Source organism: Erinaceus europaeus, chromosome 4, assembly GCF_950295315.1.
Source record: "Erinaceus europaeus chromosome 4, mEriEur2.1, whole genome shotgun sequence".
In the NCBI taxonomy this organism is placed as follows: domain Eukaryota; kingdom Metazoa; phylum Chordata; class Mammalia; order Eulipotyphla; family Erinaceidae; genus Erinaceus; species Erinaceus europaeus.
The window spans coordinates 121,886,618-121,908,103 of record NC_080165.1 but is presented as its reverse complement, the minus strand read 5'-3'; positions in this window follow the sequence as shown (position 1 = coordinate 121,908,103).

Sequence of the window (21,486 nt, the reverse complement as noted above, 5' to 3'; positions counted from 1 at the left end):
CCTTATGGCAAGAGCAAAGGAGCATCCTTTTTAAAGACCTCACATATGTTTCTCAATCTATATAACTGAGCAGGTTTCAACAACTGAACGAAAATTTTCTGATACCTACTTTTTTACCATACATGAATGTAGTTCAGTTCAGAGTTCATCAGGTACTACACCTAAAGACAGGGCTGTGAAATGAATGTCATGTGGTGTAGACAGTTGTTCCCTTCTCACTTTCCTTCCTGCCCTCACTGAATGCGTTCACTGAGTCTCCACATTGAATGGGATGTAGAGGTGCCTCTTTCCTTAGTATTTCAAGATTTTAAAGGTTAATTTGAAGTTGCCTGGACTATATATATATATACAATTTTTTCTCTGTTTATCTTTATTTCTTCCCTTTTTTCTCTCTTTCTCTCTTACAGATAGAAAATGAGAGATGGAGAAAGAGAGAAACACCAAGTTCTCTTTTGCATAATGCTCCCAGGAGGTGGCTAGAAGTCGAAACCCAGGTCTTCCTGCATGGTGAAATAGTCACTCCACTGGGTAAGTTATCTCCTGGCCCCTGTTAGGAAGATTTTAATTTAAAATGGCTATTTTTAATTTAAAATTATCTTATTTTATTTTTATTAAGGGGTTAATGGTACAGTTGCTGACACATGGATAAAATTTCTCCTCTTACCATGAAAGATATCTGTAAGACATTGTCACTCCCAGTCTAAGCCCTTTTTCACTGTCATGCACTAGGACCAAAAGCCCTAACACTCTCCCTCTCCAGAGCCCTTTGCTTTGATTATATATATGGAGAAAGAGAGAGAAATATAAAGTTGTACTCCCTAGATTTGATAGTATTACAATTAAATAGTAAATAAATAAATAAATAAAATTGATAAAAATAAAGAAAATAAAAACAGAAAAATGTGACCTATTTTTCTACAATGCAAAGAAAAGTTACACGTAATCAGACATTTTTAAGTTGACTCACATTTTCCAATGCCTTTACTAAACCCAGTCTCCTAGATGAGAAAAGTATAGAAACAGAGAAACACCTATAGTCCTGCTTCACCACTCGTGAAGCTTTCCTTCTGCAGGTGGGAACCACGGGGACTTGAACCTGGGTCCTTGTACACTGTTAACATGTGCACCACGACCTGGCCCCTTTAGATTTATTTCTTAGATTAGTGATTTAATAGTTATTCAAAATATTACAACAGGCAGAGCTGGGGAGACAGCATATCTATGCAAAAGATTTTTGTGCCTGAGGCTCTGAGGTCCTAAGTTGTACCCCCAATAACACCATAAGCCAGAGCTGAGCAATGCTTTGGTCTTTCTCTGTGTATCTTTCCTTTAAAAGATAAAATAAATAAAAATATTTTCTAAAAAGACTACAGTAGGAATATAGTTCCACCCCACACCTACTAACAAAGTTCTGTGTCACCACCAACTCTAACTACCTTCTCACAAAGTCCTAGAGACAGATCAAATATTCTTTTCTTCTTTGCAATTCATGTGTTTTGATTTTATCTACTCCACATATGAGTACAACCATCCAGTAGTTGTGTTTCACCTCCTTACTTAATTCACTAAGCATAATCACCTCCAGTTTCCATCCATTTTCTCCTTCAGGATACATATCATCTCGCTAAATTTGAAGCTGACTTTTAAATCCTTCCTCCTATACCCCAAAATTTACACAGTGCTTAACTTAAATCTTTACTATGGTTACTTCCGAATCATTACTGAATAATCTTAATAGAAAATGAGGTGATTTTAGAAAGAAAGTTAAAATAAAGTGTTAGTCCTCATTTATCTCATTAAAAATCTCTTGCTGGTGGCTGGGCAGTAGCACAGTGGGTTAAGTGCACCTGGTGCAAAGTGAAGGACTAGTGTAAGGATCCCACTTGGAGCCCCCCAGCTCCTCACCTGCAGGGGGCTCGCTTTGCAAGCAGTGAAGCAGGTTCGCAGGTGTCTATCTTTTGCTCCTCCTCTTTTTCTTCCCCTCCTCTCTTGATTTCTCTCTGCCCTATACAACAACAGCTATAACAACAATAACAATAATTACAACAACAAGGGTGACAAAATGGAAAATAGTCTCCAGGAGCAGTGGATTCGTAGTGCTGCCACCAAGCCCCAATGATAACCCTGGAGGCAAAAAAAATCTCTTGATACCTCAAGCATGACAATGTTTGCTTGACCACGATACAAGCTCCCTGACCATATTTCAAGTCTCTTTATTAGAACTCATTAAGTCTAGCTGAACAAGTTTGTGTCCATGCCTATGTACGTGTGGGAATACCAAGGCCTCACATCTGGGTAATTTGACCACTCCTGGATCAACTTCTTTAATGAGAGAGAGAGACCACAATGCAAGTTCGTCCTCTGGATTGACGGTAGTCCAATATGGTGCCAGGTATTAAACTTGGGTTATACTTATAACAAAGCATTTACCTATTAGTAAGTTGTCTATCCAGTCTCTGGATGACCAAGTTTTTAAATATAAGCCACATTTAACATCTAGTTTCTTTGGCTTCAGTCATATATTTTCTATTTGTACATTTGACCCAAGAAAATGTGTCCTGTGGCTTTCTCAAGAACTGTGATGTTTAAAAGACCCATAAAATCATTTTCTGAGAAATGGAAGAATTTAGCAGAATATTAAGAACAATATTAAAAAGTAAGTAAATTGGGGGTTGGCTTTCTTATCACAACCATTGCCTGATATTTCATTACTTTATGGGTGTTATATTATAATGATAATAATATTAAAAGTAAAAATTAAAAAAAGTAAAATAAAAATTATTTTAAAGAGAATTTAAGAGAAAAAAATTCATAGGTTAATTTTAACCAGTAACTTCAAATTATTTCCCTGATGCTTTTATATTTTTTTCCTCCATGGGTATTGCTGGGGCTCAGTGCCAGCACTATGTATCCATGTTTTTCTATTTTATTGTATAGACACAGAAAGAAATTGAGAGGAGGGGGAAGATAGAGAGGGAGAGAGAGACACCTGCAGACCTGCTTCACCACTTGTGAAACATTGGTTGCCCCTCATGAAACATCATTTGTCCCTGCAGGTGAGGAGGAGTTAAGGGGACTCAAACTCAGATTCTTGCGGTGGTCCTTGCACTTGGTACTATGTACACTTACTTAACCTGGTGAGCCAAATCTGGCTTCTCCCCATCCACCCATACTATTCTCTAAAGTTCCTGGAGTGAAAACTGAATCTTCTAAGGAAAATAAAGCTTAAATAGGTACTATCATTAGCATAAGTAAAGCTTATGGCATAGTTGGCATTAATAATCATTTATTTAACAAAAAATAAGCTTACAATACAATGTTTTTTCTTATATTGTCTTTGTAACAAGTTTTATACTTATTTATTTATTTTTATTAAAGAAAGGATAAATTAACAAATCCATAGGGTAGGAGGGGTACAACTCCACACAATTCCCACCACCCAATCTTCATATCCCACCCCCTCTCCTGATAGCTTTCCCATTCTCTATCCCTCTAGGAGCATGGACCCAGGGTCATTGTGGGTTGCAGAAGGTAGAAGGTCTGGCTTCTGTAATTGCTTCCCCGATGAACATGGGCTCTGAAGATGTCCAGGAGGTCTAGTCTGACCATCTCTTCAATTCTCTTGTTTCTTTGTTGATTCTCTGCTTTGTTGATCTAAGTGTGAGAGTGGGGTGTTAAAATTTCCCACTATTATTGTATTACTATTGATGTACTTTTGAAGTTCTTTCAGTAAGTGTTTGATGTATTTAGATGGTCCCTCATTTGGTGCATAGATGTTAATAATTGTTAAGTCTTCTTGGATGACTGATCCTCTAATGTGGAGATAGAATTTCTATGTGGTAGTATTATAAGTTCATTTTTTTTCATTTAGTATCTTTCAAAGAAAAAGAATAATGGTTTAATCTATCGACAAAGACACTATGACACAAAATGGAAAAATAAAGACTATAAAAGAGGGTGTCCCATAATGGTACATCTGGTTGATTCCACATGTTACAATGTGCAAGGACCCAGGTTTGAATACCCAGTCCCCATATTCAGAGGAAAGCTTTACAAGTGGTGAAGCAGTGTTGTGGGTGTTTCTCTGTCTCTCTTTCTTTCTGTCTCCCTTTCCCTTTCAACTTTTGGCTGTCTCTATCCATAAAAAAATAAAGATAATACCAAAAATAAATAAATATTCTGACTATAAAAATTTTATAGTGTGTTTATTCATTTTTCTAGAGCAGAGTAAAATACATACTGTCCACAGTAAGCAATCTGGAGATACCACAGCTTTCTCAGCCACTCATCTGTTGTTGGGCACCTGGGTTGCTTCCAGGTTTTAGCTATTATGAATTGTGCTGCTATGAACATAGGAGTACACACATCTTTTTGGTTGGGTGTTATGGAGTCCTTGGGGTATATCCCCAGGAGAGGAATTTCTGGATCATATGGAAGGTCCATGTCTAGCCTTGTGAGAGTTTTCCAGACTGCTCTCCACAGAGGCTGGACCAATTTCCATTCCCACCAGCAATGCAAAAGGGTTCCTCTGTCCCCACAACCTCTCCAGCATTTGTTGCTGCTGTCCTTTTTGATGTATGCCATTCTTACAGGAGTGAGGTGGTATCTTAGTGTTGTCTTAATTTGCATTTCTCTGACAATCAGTGACCCTGAGCAGTTTTTCATGTTTGTTAGCCTTTTGGATCTCCTCTGAGGTGAATGTTTTGTTCATATCCTCTGCCCATTTATGGATGGGGTCATTTGGTTTTTTGGTGCTAAGTTTGCTGAGCTCTTTATATATTTTGGTGATTAGTTTCTTGTCTGATGTATGGCATGTGAAGATCTTCTCCCATTCTGTGAGGGGTCTCTTTGTTTGTGTGATAGTTTCTTTGGCTGTGCAGAAGCTTTTCAATTTGATGTAGTCCCACTGATTTGTTTCTGCTTTAGTCTTCCTTGAAATTGAGTTTGATTCATCACAAGTTTTACACTTTTTTGGAAATTAAATCAGACTAAGCAAAAATGTGTAAAAAATAGAAAATTTAAGTCCTGTATCATCCCAGGTGGTAGATAACAGTTTGTTACAAAATTCTCCAGATTGCTTACTCTGGACAGTATGTATTTTACTCTGCTCTAGAAAAATGAATAAACACACTATAAAATTTTTATAGTCAGAATATTTATTTATTTTTGGTATTATCTTTATTTTTTTATGGATAGAGACAGCCAAAAGTTGAAAGGGAAAGGGAGACAGAAAGAAAAGAGAGACAGAGAAACACCCACAACACTGCTTCACCACTTGTAAAGCTTTCCTCTGAATATGGGGACTGGGTATTCAAACCTGGGTCCTTGCACATTGTAACATGTGGAATCAACCAGATGTACCATTATGGGACACCCTCTTTTATAGTCTTTATTTTTCCATTTTGTGTCATAGTGTCTTTGTCGATAGATTAAACCATTATTCTTTTTCTTTGAAAGATACTAAATGAAAAAAAATGAACTTATAATACTACCACATAGAAATTCTATCTCCACATTAGAGGATCAGTCATCCAAGAAGACTTAACAATTATTAACATCTATGCACCAAATGAGGGACCATCTAAATACATCAAACACTTACTGAAAGAACTTCAAAAGTACATCAATAGTAATACAATAATAGTGGGAAATTTTAACACCCCACTCTCACACTTAGATCAACAAAGCAGAGAATCAACAAAGAAACAAGAGAATTGAAGAGATGGTCAGACTAGACCTCCTGGACATCTTCAGAGCCCTTCAACCCAAAAACTGGAATACACATTCTTCTCAAATCCACATAACACATACTCAAGGATAGACCACATGTTAGGCCATAAAGACATCATCAACAAATTCAGGAGCATTGAAATCATCCCAAGTATCTTCTCAGACCACAGTGGAGTAAAACTAACATATAACAACAAACAGAAAATTATTAAAAGTCACAGAAATTGGAAACTAAACAACATACTCCTTAAGAACCACTGGGTCAGAGACTCACTCAAGCAGGAAATTCAAATGTTCCTGGAAACAAATGAAAATGAAGACACAACCTATCAAAATATTTGGGACACAGCTAAAGCAGTAGTGAGAGGGAAACTTATAGCCATACAATCACATATTAAACACCAAGAAGAAGCTCAAATGAATTACCTTACTGCACACCTTAAGGACGTAGAAGAAGAGGAACAAAGGAACCCTAAAGCAACCAGAAAGACAGAAATCACTAAAGTTAGAGCAGAAATAAATAACATCAAAAATAAAAGAACCATACAAAAGATCAATGAAGCCAAATGTTGGTTCTTTGAAAGATTAAACAAAATTGACAAACCCCTAGCCAGACTCACCAAACAAAAAAGAGAGAAGACTCAAATTAATAGAATTGTAAGCGATGGAGGAGATATCACAACTGACACCACAGAAATCCAGAGAATCCTGCGAAACTTCTATAAAGAACTATACGCCACCAAGCTAGAGGATCTGGAAGAAATGGAACAATTCCTAGAAGCTTATGCCCTTCCAAAACTGAACGAAGAAGAACTACAAAATCTAAATGACCAATCCCAGACAAAGAAATTGAAACCGTTATTAAGAATCTCCCCAACAACAAAAGTCCTGGACCAGATGGCTTCACAAACGAATTCTACAAAACTTTCAGGAAACAGTTAGTACCCATACTTCTGAAGCTTTTCCGTAAGCTTGAAGAAACAGGAATACTCCCTTCCACCTTCTATGAAGCCAACATCACCCTGATACCAAAAGCTGATAGGGACAGAACAAAAAAGGAAAACTACAGACCAATATCTCTGATGAACATAGATGCCAAAATATTAAACAAGATCTTGGCCAACCGGATACAGCAACACATCAAAAAGATTGTTCATCATGACCAAGTAGGATTCATCCCAGGAATGCAAGGTTGGTTCAACATATGTAAGTCAATCAATGTCATTCACCACATCAATAAAAGCAAAGCCAAAAACCACATGATTATCTCAATAGATGCAGAGAAAGCCTTTGACAAAATCCAACATCCATTCATGCTCAAAACTCTACAAAAAATGGGAATAGATGGGAAATTCCTCAAGATAGTGGAGTCCATATATAGCAAACCTACAGCCAACATCATACTCAATGGACAGAAGCTGAAAATATTCCCCCTCAGATCGGGGACTAGACAGGGCTGTCCACTGTCACCATTACTCTTCAACATAGTATTGGAAGTTCTTGCCATAGCAATCAGGCAAGAGAAAGGAATCAAAGGAATACAGATTGGAAGGGAAGAAGTCAGCCCTCACTATTTGCAGATGATATGATAGTATACATAGAAAAAACCAAAGAATCCAGCAAAAAACTACTGAAGTTATTAGGCAGTATAGCAAGGTGTCAGGCTACAAAATCAGTGTACAAAAATCAGTGGCATTTCTTTATGCAAACACCAAATCTGAAGAAGAAGACATCCAGAAATCACTCCCATTTACTGTTTCAGCAAAATCAATCAAATACCTAGGAATAAAGTTGACCAAAGAAGTGAAAGACTTGTATGCTGAAAACTATGAGTCATTACTCAAGGAAATAGAAACTGATACCAAGAAATGGAAAGACATCCCATGCTCATGGATCAGAAGAATAAATATTATCAAAATGAATATCTCCCCAGAGCCATATACAAATTTAACACAATACCCATCCATGTTCCACCAAACTTCTTTAAGACAATAGAACAAAAACTACAATCATTTATATGGAACCAGAAAACACCTAGAATTGCCAAAACCATCTTGAGGAAAAGAAACAGAAATGGAGGCATCACATTCTCAGACCTCAAACTTTATTATAAAGCCATCATCATCAAAACAGCATCGTACTGGAACAAAAATAGGCACACAGACCAGTGAAACAGAATTGAAAGCCCATAAATAAATCCCCACACATATGGACATCTAATCTTTGATAAGGGAGCCCAAAGGATTAAATGGAAGAAGGAGGCTCTCTTCAATAAATGGTGCTGGGAAAACTGGGTTGTAACATGCAGAAGAATGAAACTGAACCTCTTTATCTCACCAGAAACAAAAATCAACTCCAAATTAATTAAATACCTGGATGTTAGACCAGAAAAAATCAAATACTTAGAGGAAAACATTGGTAAAACACTTTCCCACCTACACCTCAAGGACATCTTTGATGAAACAAACTGAATAGCAAGGAACACTAAAGCAGAAACAAACCAATGGGACTACATCAAATTGAAAAGCTTCTGCACATCCAAAGAAACTATCACACAAACAAAGAGACCCCTCACAGAATGGGAGAAGATCTTCACATGCCATACATCAGACAAGAAACTAATCACCAAAATATATAAAGAGCTCAGCAAACTTAGCACCAAAAAAGCAAATGACCCCATCCAAAAATAGGCAGAGGAAATGAACAAAACATTCACCTCAGAGGAGATCCAAAAGGCTAACAAACATATGAAAAACTGCTCCAGGTCACTGATTGTCAGAGAAATGCAAATTAAGACAACATTGAGATACCACCTCACTCCTGTAAGAATGGCATACATCAAAAAGGACAGCAGCAACAAATGTTGGAGAGGCTGTGGGGACAGAGGAACCCTTTTGCATTTCTAGTGGGAATGTAAATTGGTCCAGCCTCTGTGGAGAGCAGTCTGGAAAACTCTCACAAGGCTAGACATGGACCTTCCATATGATCCAGTAATTCCTCTCCTGGGGATATACCCCAAGGACTCCATAACACCCAACCAAAAAGATGTGTGTACTCCTATGTTCATAGCAGCACAATTCATAATAGCTTTTAGAAACTCACCTCCAACTCCTACTCCCATGTTATCCTTAGCTCCTCCTACTCATTGCCTTTGCATTCTACCTTTGTCCATCAAGTGTCCTCTCCATCATTTTCATCCTCCTTTTTCTTTATAGAATCTCCTACAACTTGTCCACATACCCTTCCCCATCCCCATGACCCCTAGTCTCCACATTCTTTTCTGGTTTGTTTGTTTTTTGTTTGTTTGTTTTTTTTTTAGCTTGGCATGCAAATTCTATGGGAAGAAGTAAAATGATGAGTACAACAAAGAATCTCTTACAGCTCTTTTCTGTCAGAGAATGAATATCTTCCCTAAAAGTCACATTATGTCTCACTGACTGAAACTGGGCCGAATGCCTACTTCCTGAACAATCACAGGCAGAGTAAAAGGTTGTCCCATGGAAAATTTAGAATATTATGACTTTGCTCCCAGGAATGATCACTTACTGCCTCAGTAAAATCAACATTCAACTTATTTTTAAGGTAGAAGTGCTGTGCAGATGTATAGAAGGAGGAAGTTGGGTAGTGGTGCACTTATTTAAGCACACATACCACCATGTTCAAGGATTTGGGTTTGAGCTCCCACTCCCCCCCTGCAGGGAGGACACTTCATAAGCAGTGAAGCAGGGCTGCAGGTGTCTATCTTTCTCCCTATCTACCCTTCCCTCAGTTTCTCTATGTCCTGTCAAATGAAAATAAAGTAGAAAGAAAAAAAATTATTAATAATGTCAGCACCAAGCCCCAGCAATACCATGATGGCAAGAGAGAGAGAGAATGATATCTGTTGTGATGCTGGCAGTTAACAAGTGTTTTTGATGGAGTAATCAATGTAGAAATATCTCAGCATCTTTATTTTATAGAGAAGAAGACTACTTAGAGGTCAAAAAAAATCTGAAAACTTTGCCTACGTTAAAGGTTCAAGTAGTGTCCACATACAAATTGTCTTTATTCCTCTTCAAATACTAGGATGAGAATCTGATGGTGACGGGTGGAGCAACACTGGCTGGGGATTCTGCACCTGTTGTCCTTTGCTTTGCTTTACTCTTTATTCTTTGTATTAATGTCAATTAATATCTTTTAAAATTTTTATTTATAAATAATGAACACTGAAATAATATAATATTAATATAATATATAAATAATGAAATAAATAATGAAACACTGATAAAAACCATAGGATAAGACAAGTACAACTCCATACCAGAACTCCATATCCCATCCCATTCCCTGGTAGTTTTCCTATTCTTTTTTTAATCTTTTATTTTTATTTATTTATTTATTTAATTTTTATATTACAGAATTACATGTCAACAGGGGCTTGAATTGACACCATTCCCACCACCAAAATTCTGAATCTTCACTCTCCCCACTGCAATCCACCACACTTTCCCTTAAATTTTTTAGACATAGGCCAACCATCTTCTCTACAACTATCTGTCCACATTTATACATAGTTATCCCTTCTTTCCCTGATTTAATTCTTTCTATTTTTAATAATAATACCAAGTTGAAATATGTCTAGATAGTTACTTTGATTTAAATTCTAAGATAAATAAATAATGGTGTATATTCTTTTTTTTAAAATTTTTTATTTAAGAAAGGATTAATGAACAAAAACATAAGGTAGGAGGGGTACAACTCCACACAATTCCCACCACCCAATCCCCATGACGCACCCCCTCCCATGATAGCTTTCCCATTCTCTAGCCCTCTGGGAGCATGAACCCAGGGTCGTTGAGGGTTGCAGAAGGTAGAAGGTCTGGCTTCTGTAATTGCTTCCCCGCTGAACATGGGCGTTGACTGGTCGGTCCATACTCCCAGTCTGCCTCTCTCTTTCCCTAGTAAGGTGTGTCTCTGGGGAAGCTGAGCTCCAGGACACATTGGTGGGGTCTTCAATCCAGGGAAGCCTAGCCAGCATCCTGGTGGCATCTGGAACCTGGTGATTGAAAAGAGAGTTAACATATGAAGCCAAACAATTTGTTGAGCAATCATGGATCCCAAGCTTGGAATAGTGGAGAGGAAGTGTTAGGGAGGTACTCACTGCAAACTCTAGTGTACTTCTGCTTTCAGGTATATATTTTGAAGTAGTTTATGGATACGTGTGCACATAAGCTCTCTCTCACAGAAACTGGTGTATATCTAGGTTATGGGACTTTGTTAGAAAGTGAACTACCTGAGATGAAATTAGAGTGTACTATAAAAGGAAAGGTCTCACCCGAGTAATGAAGCTGAAGGGTTCTCATTCCACACGTGAAGTCTCTGGATACAGTCTGAGGTGAAGCATGTTGAGGTGGCAATCGTTGCGTTGGTTAGGTTGTGATCGGCGAATGCAATATTATTTGGTTTGGATTGGGAGATGCATATGGGAAAGTGGGCCCTATCCAAGGGTTCCAGGACTTGGGGAAGTAGGGGCTCTATAGTGAAGATGTGAGGTTTCTGCTGTCTTAGGGTTCAAAAAGACAATCGATAGTTAATATTATCATCACATTATTTGTTAATTGGGTTAACTTTGAAAAGTCCCTTTGTTATGGTTTGCTGTACAGTATCCAGTATCTTGTATATAGCTGTGCTATTGGATGCTTCTAATCTACTTGGTCTAGGCTTTTGAGAGAGTCTGCATATCAAATACATAGCCTATATATTAAAAAGATTCAGTTTGTCTTTTGAGAAACTTTGAGACATACAATTGATTTCCCCCTCTCATATTAATTAACTACTGATTTATATGTCTACAGTTTTCTAGGAGTGTACATAATGGTGTATATTCTAATATGTAGTCAAATAAACACCAAACTATACCTTCTTCTAAGTTCAATTATAGTTTAAATAACAATTTTATTATAATTACTTGCTATAAACTTTAAATTTTAAAATACAGAGTATTGTGTTTACATAATTAGCCTACAAATACTAAATTACCTATAAAACATCTAAAACTATTTTTACTGAAATAACAATTTGTGAGAGAATATGTTTACTGACACAGTGCATTTTCCCAGCAAATTTCTAAAGCACTGTATGTAAATATACCATAGTAATAATACATTTTAATATTATTTAGAAAGAAACAGCTAGAAAATGACTTTCAAAGTATTTTTGTATGGTTTTTGTGAATGGCTTCTTTTTTAAAAAAAAAAAAAAAAAAAACAGAGTAACAAATCTAGATTTTTTTTTTCTTTTTTTCCATCTTTTTTTTCTGGTGGAACAAAGGCCTTGTGAATGTTTGATTTCACTAATTTGGTTCACCTTTTTATTCAGGTATAGAAAGCAAGAAAGATACCACAGTACTGGAGATTCCTTCAATTGTTACAGCAACTCCCATGTTATTCTAGGACTTGAACCTGGGCTTTGTGCAAAGCAATGCAGGCACGCTATTCAGTGATCCATCTCTCCAGCCCCAAAATCTAGATTATCAAATAATTTTCCCCTAAGAAAAATTCTCAGAAGGAGTTATTTAAACACAGGTAAATTTTCAGCCTATGAAAACTGGAAATGCTTACAGGAGCTTACAATAGAACATTTCTATTGTCTGAAACAGATTTGTTCTTCACTGTCACCAATAGAGTTTTTTCTCAGGTTCAGTGTGAGCATTACCCTATTGTTCCCAGTGTTGTATTCTCTCTCTCTCTCTCTCTCTCTCTCTCTCTCTCTCTATCATTGAGAAACAGAGAGATAGCAAAAGAAAGAGAAAGAGAAGAGCCTGCAACCCCTCTCCACCACTGGTTAGGGTATGGGCAATGACTCAGCTAATAGAGCACACCCACTGTCACCATGTGCAAGGAACTTAGTTCAAGTTCCTGATCCCCACCTGCAATTTTACTCTTCTTTAAAGAGTCCAATTCATGTGTTGTATTTCTGCTCCAGCATAGTATCAATCATTGTTTTTCTTAATGCTCCCATAGCATTAAGTTTATGTTGTATATTTGATCACACTGTAGTATAGCATACATATTTGTAGAGGCAATCATTTTCTACAAAGACAAACACCAACTTAATAATGTTTGATTTTCCAGTTAGGGAACTAAGGAGATAGCGTATGAAAAAGATTTCTAGAGGCTGGGTGATGGCAAATTCAGTTGAATGTACAAATTACCATCACAAGGACTCCAGTTCAAGTGCTACTTCCTACCTGCAGGGAGAACACTTCACAAGTGGTCTTTCTTTCTCTGTATTGCTCCCTGCTCTCTCAGTTCCTTTCTGTCCTATCAAATAAAATAGAAATAAAAAAGAAGATAAAAGAAAAAAATCTGTGCTGGAAAAGGTGGATTCATATTGCAATGGATTCTTAGTGCCAGCACCAAGCCCCAGTATTGGGTAGTATGCCACCTCCCCCTGGCTTCTGCTTAACCATATGCCTATATAGGGATTTATTGATCCCATTCAAAGCTTTGGTCTATTTACATAAATCACTTTTACATTTACATAAAGCACTCCCTCCAGGGCATTGGTGGTTCAGTGATAGGATTCTCACCTGTTCTGCCCCCTCCTTGTCACACTCTGATTTTCACGAGTCACTTTTCTCTCCACCCTCTCTACATCACATCCTGTTTCCACCCTACTTGGAGAGTATAAAAACAGCTGCTCTTCTGATTAAAGACACTTGGAAATTGCTTTCCGGCTCCGAGAGTTCCAGAGTGTATCTCCTGCAAAGTTAGTGCGGCAAGAGTTCCTGATCCCTCTCCCATGCAGCAGCCTAGATCGGCTCCAGTTGAGTTCTCTCCAACCCAGAGAGCACTAGCTCGGGAAGAAGAACCCTCAGGCTATCCTGGCACCCCAGCAATAATCCTAGTGGAGAGAAAGAAGGAAGGAAGGAAGGAAGGGAGGGAGAAAGGAAGGAAAGAAGGAAGGAAGGACAGAAGGGAGAAAGGAAGGAAGGAAGGAAGGGAGAAAGGAAAGAAGGAAGGAAGGACAGAAGGGAGAAAGGAAGGAAGGAAGGAAGGAAGGGAGAAAGGAAGGAAAGAAGGAAGGAAGGAAGGAAGGAAGGGAGAAAGGAAGGAAGGGAGAAAGGAAGGAAGGAAGGGAGAAAGGAAGGAAGGAAGGGAGAAAGGAAGGGAGGGAGGAAGGACAGAAGGGAGAAAGGAAGGAAGGAAGGAAGGAAGGGAGAAAGGAAGGAAGGGAGAAAGGAAGGAAGGAAAGAAGAAAGGAAGGGAGAAAGGAAGGAAAGAAGAAAGGAAGGAAGGGAGAAAGGAAGGAAGGAAGGGAGAAAAGAAGGAAGAAAGGAAGGAAGGAAAGGAGAAAGGAAGGAAGGGAGAAATGAAGGAAGGAAGGAAGGAAAGAAAGAAAGAAAGAAAGAAAGGAAGGAAGAAAAAAAGAAGAGACTTTCATGCCTAGAGCTCTAATGTCTCAAGTTGGATCAGCTGTACTATGATAAACTAGAATTGAACAGTGGTTTGATCAAAAAAGGAAAAGGAAAAAATTACGTTAGAAAATTATTGTTTCAATAAATATATTTTGAATGATAATGAATGAAGGAAAAGAAAAAGAAAGCATACTTTGGTGGGAATCATCTCTATTTAAAAAATAAGTAGACGGGGAATGGGTGGTGGCGCACCTGGTTGAACGCACATGTTACAGTGTGCAAGGACCCAGGTTCGAGCCCCAGGTTCCCACCTGCAAGGTGAAAGCTTTGTGCGTGGTGAAGCAAGGCTGCAGGTGTCTCTCTGTTTCTCTCCCTCACTATCACCCCCTTCCTTCTCAATTCTGGCTGTCTCTATCCAATAAATAAATAAAGATACTGAAATAAAAAATAGTAAGTAGACTTTGGAGTCAGATACATTAGAATATTCTTTCCATTTGCTCACTTGCAAGTGTGTGATATTAAATGGCTATTGTCTGTACTTTTGCTCTGCTTCTCTATACAATATAGATAGATTTCATAGGGGTTTTGTATTCAGAACACATAAAATTCTCAACTTTAAGTACTAAATGAAAAATGAGGGCAATACTAAATGTGCTCAGTGGATAATAACTTGCCAGCCACTTCTCCCCATGTAAAACCTCATGCTTGAGTCTTTGAACAATTCCTGCATCACAAGACAAAGCTCTTTCAAGTATAGAATCACAGTATAGGCTCTACCCCGCTGATCATGGTTCCATCTGAAATCTGCGTCTATATGGATAAAATTCTCCAGTTCAGATCAAAACCCAAAAGTCATACATGGTGTCTCTGAGACTCTTGCATATCATATTTATTTTTTAGGATGCACTTTCACATTAGTTCAACATAGTTACAAAATGTGTCTTCTCTTGGATTCTGAACAATACATTCTATACTGAGCAACTTAGCAGTCCTCACATCTAGGCAGTCTTCCCCTGTACTGTTTCTCCAGACAGAAAATTGATTAAATGGACTTTGGCCATGACTCTTTCCTTTGAGTCAGGTTTTATTTTCTTTTCATTTAAGTGTAGAGATTGTGGGATTTAATTAGTCCAGTGCCTGGCACATTACATGTACTCAATAACTGTTGAGTTGAAATTCTCTTCATATATAGATCACTTAATCTACTACTACTGGTTTATGAACGTACCAGTAATTCTTGTATTCATATTAACAATGAAGGACTTGAAAGCATTAACCTCTGATAGGGATAATTATGAGAATTCAGATTTTAAACAATTTATATCTCTTTTAAAATATTCACTGTTGGGAACCCGGTGGTGGCACCCCTGGTTAAGCCCACATAGAATGAAGCACATGCAAGGATCTGGGTTTGAGCCCCTGGCTCCCCACCTAAAGAGGGGGACACTTCAGAAGCAACAAAGAAGGTCTGCAGGTTTCTATCCTTCTCTCTTTCCCTCTCTATCTCCCTTCCTCTCTCTCAATTTCTGTCTCTCTAGCCTATCTAATAAAAGGGGGGAAATGGCCGACAAGAACAGTGGATTTGTAGTGCTGACAATAAACTCCAGTGATATCCCTGGAGGCAAAAAAATAAAATTAAAATAAATATTCCCTATCACTCAGATGTTCTAGGCATGTGGTTCTATACATGAAGTTCTGAAATTAAAAAAAAAAAAAAAAATGAAGAAGGCCCTGGTAGTGGTGCAGCTGGTAGAGCTCACACAGTATCAAGTGCAAGGACCTGAGTTTAAGTCACCAGTCCCCATATACAGTGGGGAAGCCTCACAAGGGATGAAGCAGTGCTGTCGATATCTCTCTGTCTCTCTCCCTATCTCTTCTTCCCCTCTCAATTTCTCTGTCCTATAAAAAAAATTAAAATAAAGCATTTTTAAATGAAGAACTACAACTATTACCTGGATAATTTTACCCAAAGAAGTGTGTGTGTGTGTGTGTGTGTGTGTGTGTATAAAATGACTAAACATAGGGTCCCTATTCTTTATTTAAGCTACTTAAGGAAAATAATATTATCTGGTAATTTTTACCTCTCCAGCAAAGATTACAGTTGATTTAATTCCAAAGATATATTAAAATGAAGAACAGTTTGAATTCTCTTCAAGGTAAGTTTAGGGCCAAGTAGTGGCTCACCTGGTAGATTGCACATATTACCATGCAGCAAGGACCCAGGTTCAAGCCCTCAGGGCACACTTGCAGGGAGGAAGCTTCATGAGCAGTGAAACCGTGCTGCAGGTATCTATCTGTCTCTCTCTTTCTAACTTCTCTTTCCCTTCTGTTTTCTCTGTGTTTATCCAAAACAAATTAAAAAAAATAAAAATAAACTAAGTTTAAAATATATTTCCCCTGAAATAATATTCTTACTGGACTTAACTGTCTTCTTTATTATTTATTATTTTAATTTATTTATAAAAAGGAAACACTGACAAAACCATAGGATAAGAGGGGTACAACTCCACACAATTCCCACCACCAGAACTCCGTATCCTATCCCCTCCCCTGATAGCTTTCCTATTCTTTAACCCTCTGGGAGTATGGACACAAGGTCATTGTGGGATGCAGAACATGGAAGGTCTGGCTTCTGTAATTGCTTCCCTGCTGAACATGGGTGTTGACAGGTCGATCCATACTGCCAGCCTGCCTCTCTCTTGCCCTAGTGGGGTGGGATTCATAGGAGCTCCAGGACACATTGGTGGGGTCATCTGTCCAGGGAAGTAAGGTTGGTATCATGCTAGCATCTGGAACCTGGTGGCTGAAAAAAGAGTTAATATACAAAACAAATTATTGATTAATCCTGAACCTAAAGGCCGGAGTAGTGCAGATGAAGAGTTGGGGGGGCCCCTCAATTTTGTAGATAGCTACTAGGCATATTTTAGTTATATTCCAAAGGGCCTATGGCTATACTAGTTTTTTTTTTCTTTCCAGATCATATCAATTCGATGGGGTTTACAGTCAACAGTATTTATATACCTTTACCATATTTGGGAGCTACTCTCTTTCCTGATCCAGCTTTCTGGTCCTTTTTCCAGCCATGACATCATCTCCCCAGACAATAACTTGGATCTACCTGCATATCAGATTTCAGGCTCAGGAGGAAAAAAAAACTTAATTATCTTTTTATTGACTGTTGCTGTACATTACATTTGATACTGATTTTTATAAAGGTGATAATAAGCACAAAAAGCTTGAGGAAATACAAACAGCACTGACATGCTGATTGTATACAGCATTGCTCTAACTGAAATGTATATAACACAAATTCATAATAATAATTTAATATATAAGTAAAATTATGAATTTCCAGTATCATTCTCATAAGCTCATTTCTTATAGGGCTTAAACCTGTATGAATTTACACAGATGTTTTGAGACTTGCTGGTTCTAGATGTTTTGGTTTTTTTAAACAGAAACTTTTGCACTGATATAAAATACTACTATTATCACTAGCCTCAAGGGAAAACCAAACTAGAAAATTGAGGCCAAGCCATAGTTCACCTGGCTAAGCACTCACATTAAAGAAACTAGAAAATCACTACCTTGGGCAGAGGTAGATAACATAATGGTTATGCAAAAAGATTCTCATACCTGAGACTCCAACATTCTAGGTTCCACCACCTGCACCACCATAAGCCTGAGCTGAGCAGTATTGTAGTTAAAAATAAATAATAATAATCAATATCATTATTTTTTAAACTTTGCCTTTAAATTTGTGTGCATCCATGTATCCATAAGTTGGGGGAAAGTATATATTTAAAGTAAAAGTGTGCAATAGTTTACAGTGACTCAGTAAGTGCAGCAAGCAATTGTAGACCTAAAAAAGTCACCATGAGGTACTTAATCAAATATTTTCTATTTAGACCTAGATACCCTCCTCACCTTCTCCCTATCCTCAATCACTCTCAGTCTTACCATGTCAGATAAGGACTACAGAAGCTGGATAAGTACAAGGGACCAGCATACTTTAATGATGGCCCTTTTAGTCACTACCAAGCCACCCCATTATCCGAGGACCTAGTCAGGGAATACTAGGATTCCCATATAGATATGATGGGGTTCGACCACTAACAAATCCCTCTCTCCACTGTCACTGGTCATCTCCATCAGGAACAACAACAAAAAAAAAAAATGAGAAGCAGGGGAGTCGGTGAACAAGCGCACGTGGCGCTTTGCAAGGACCAGCATCAGGATCCTGGTTCAGCCCCCAGCTCCCCACCTGCAGGGGAGTTGCTTCACAGGCGTTGAAGCAGGTCTGCAGGTGTCTTTCTTTCCCCCTCTTTATCTCCCCTCCTCTCTCCGTTTCTCTCTGTCCTATCCAACAACGATGACATCAACAATAACTACAACAATAAAACAAGGGCAACAAAAGATAAATATATAAAAAAATTGTTAAAAAAAAATGAGAAGCAGGAGTCAGACTGTGGTGCACCCAGTTGAGCATACACATTACCATTCATGTTAGCAAGCTATGCATTCCCCACTCCATCTCCTTCACTGTTTGTGAAACAGTGCTGGAAAGTCTTTTTTTCTTTCACTCATTATTTTTTTTTGAAGTCTTTATTTATAAGATGGAAACACTGACAAGATCATAGGATAAGAGGGGTGCAATTCCACACAATTCCCACTACCAGAACTCCATATTCCATTTCCTCCCCTGACAGCTTTCCTATTCTTTATCCCTCTGGGAGTATAGATCCAGGGTTATTATGAGGTGCAGAATGTGGAAGGTCTGGATTCTGTAATTGCTTTGCCGTTGAACCTGGGCATTGACAGGTCGATCCATACTCCTAGCCTGTCTCTCTCTCTCTCCCCCACTCAATTTATTTCTGTCCTGTCAAATAAAAGAAAGGAAGGAATGGAAGAAGGGAGGGAGGGAAGGAGGGAAAAAAAGCAAACTATTAGGTTTAATATGTTAAGTTTCAGGGATAATTCAAGCTTCAGGATATATCAGAATCACATACTGGACTTGTGAAATGACAAACTCCAGGTTCCCATTCAGAGTTTCTGGTTCAATGGGTATGGAATAGCCTCAACATCTGCAGCTCTGGGCACTCATTTGAGAACCTCTAATTTTAATTGTATCCTCAAGAAAAATAAAATAATGGTGGTGGCAGGGATAGAGGTCTGGGGACAACTGTGGGAAGTACAGGAATTTGCTACATCCAGGTCATTGTTGGAGCTATGAGGGAAATTTCAGAATTACAGTCCTTTCTGTAATTGTATACCCTTTATCTTCTATTTCCTTAATCATATTGCTGACTTTTAAAATGAAATATATATTCATTTTTTCTGATACCTGTAATAAGAAGGGCTGAAAATTTAAGAAACTAGAAAAAGCACGCTTATTTTCAAAGTAAACAATGCACAATAGGCAAGGAAAAATCAGAGCATTGATTTTAAAGTATGCAACATAAAGAGATTCAGGAGAAAATTGCCCTCAGGTATTGCATGGGAATAAGAAAAAGGACCTCTAGGGACCTCATGATCTACTCTAGAAATTTCTTCTCATTCTCCACAAAGAAGTAAGATAGAAAGTTAAAAGGAATGTTAATAGATCTACTTTGTATTTTAATTATTGTCAAGTACCCAGGTGGTTTAGTAAAGAGCTTCATGTACATATAAAATTACTTCTATGCCCTAGCATATTTGCAGAAATCTAAATGAGATGCTGTTCCATTTAAAATTTAAATAACTCCCTTGAGAAAATGCCAACCAGATTGCTTCAACTAGATGCCAATGCATAAACAAGTATTTGTTATTTACTTGTTAATGTGTTTGGCATCTTGATTTGATGCTTTTGCATGAAACCTAAAGTCCTCTATAATGTGATTTGATGACCCTAAAAGAGCATTGTGTAAAATTGTAAACAAACATTATCAGAATGGATGCAGAACCACCATTCACAGGAAAACATCCATCCATATTCAGAGAGAATAGTTATAGAGTGCAATACTCCCATTTTGCCAAAAGGGTTCAGGCTTGCTGCAGCTGGTAACTTTTACAAAATGGCAGGTTCAGATCCACAAGTGCAACATTTCTAAAGGGTGACTCAGCTGAGGGAAGTTTGCCTGAGACTTGAGAGCACTGAGGATGATTAAGGAGAGAACTTGGCTTTGTTCTGATGGCTAAGGCTGACTGAGTCAGCCTTGGTTCTGGCAAGGCAGCACAAGCAGAAATGTGCAGTCATTTCACATTCTCTCTATTCTGATTGGGATTTACCTATTATAGGAACAATATGAAATTAAAATAGAGTGGAGAAAAGTTCAAGTGCAACACTATATATTTAAAAATGTGTAATTTCCTTGCTCCAATTGAAAACAAATTAGACTTAAAACAGATTATGTAAAAAATGCCCCCTAGGCTTTCTTGGATGTAACACTGTTTTTTGAAAACAACAATATGACCAGCTAAGACTGAATGAATCAGAAACATAAGGATTAAATTTTCCCTGAAATTTGCATGGATTTGGAAGTCATCAAGAGAAGAGGACTTGGCAAGGTGCATTTGAAATTTTACAAAACAAAAAGCATTTGAGAAATAATCTGAGGTGTTTTGGTAGACACAAAACTGAGCCAAATTCTTTCATTCTTATTAACAGCATTGCAGTAAAAAGAGGGGAAATGACCTAATTTTAATTTAATGAAGGACATGGATACTGCTTGTACAGCAACAAGCAAATTCTGTAGATGAGTACCAATTTTCCAAAGGATCTGGCTAAGGGCTGAGACTCCTCTATGAGGAACTTCTCATAAAACAGAACCAGATTTACACAAACACTGGCACTTTAGCAAATCTAAATAAGCGTGAAGTTGCTTTATAAGCATTTACAAAGCCATTAAAATGATTTATGAGGGAAGTAAAGTTTTTTAAAAATATATATACTGTTATTTTCATTGTGTTAAATACATTTCAATCTTAGAAAAGATCCCAGTGTAAAGTGTTTCCCCTGTCTCTTTCTGGTGGATTCCATTTATATAAAATTCATATAAAAACCTTTTTTTTAACATTAAATGACTTTTTTTTATTAAGTGAATTTTAATATCATTAGGTACTTTGACTCATTCAGGAAGATACAATAAATAAGATCTTCTATTTTTTTTATTACTATCATTTAAAAACCCAAGTCTCTTAATATCTCAAGTATGTGTTCATAGGATCTACCAGCAGATATGTCCCAGAAAGGAAACTTAACACTTGATTGCAATTTTTAAGAAAGCATTTTAGTGTTCTGTGTATTTGTATGTTTGGTTCTGGGGAAAGAACTTGGGCCCTTATACTTGTATGATACCTCTAAGTAACCTCTCAGGCCC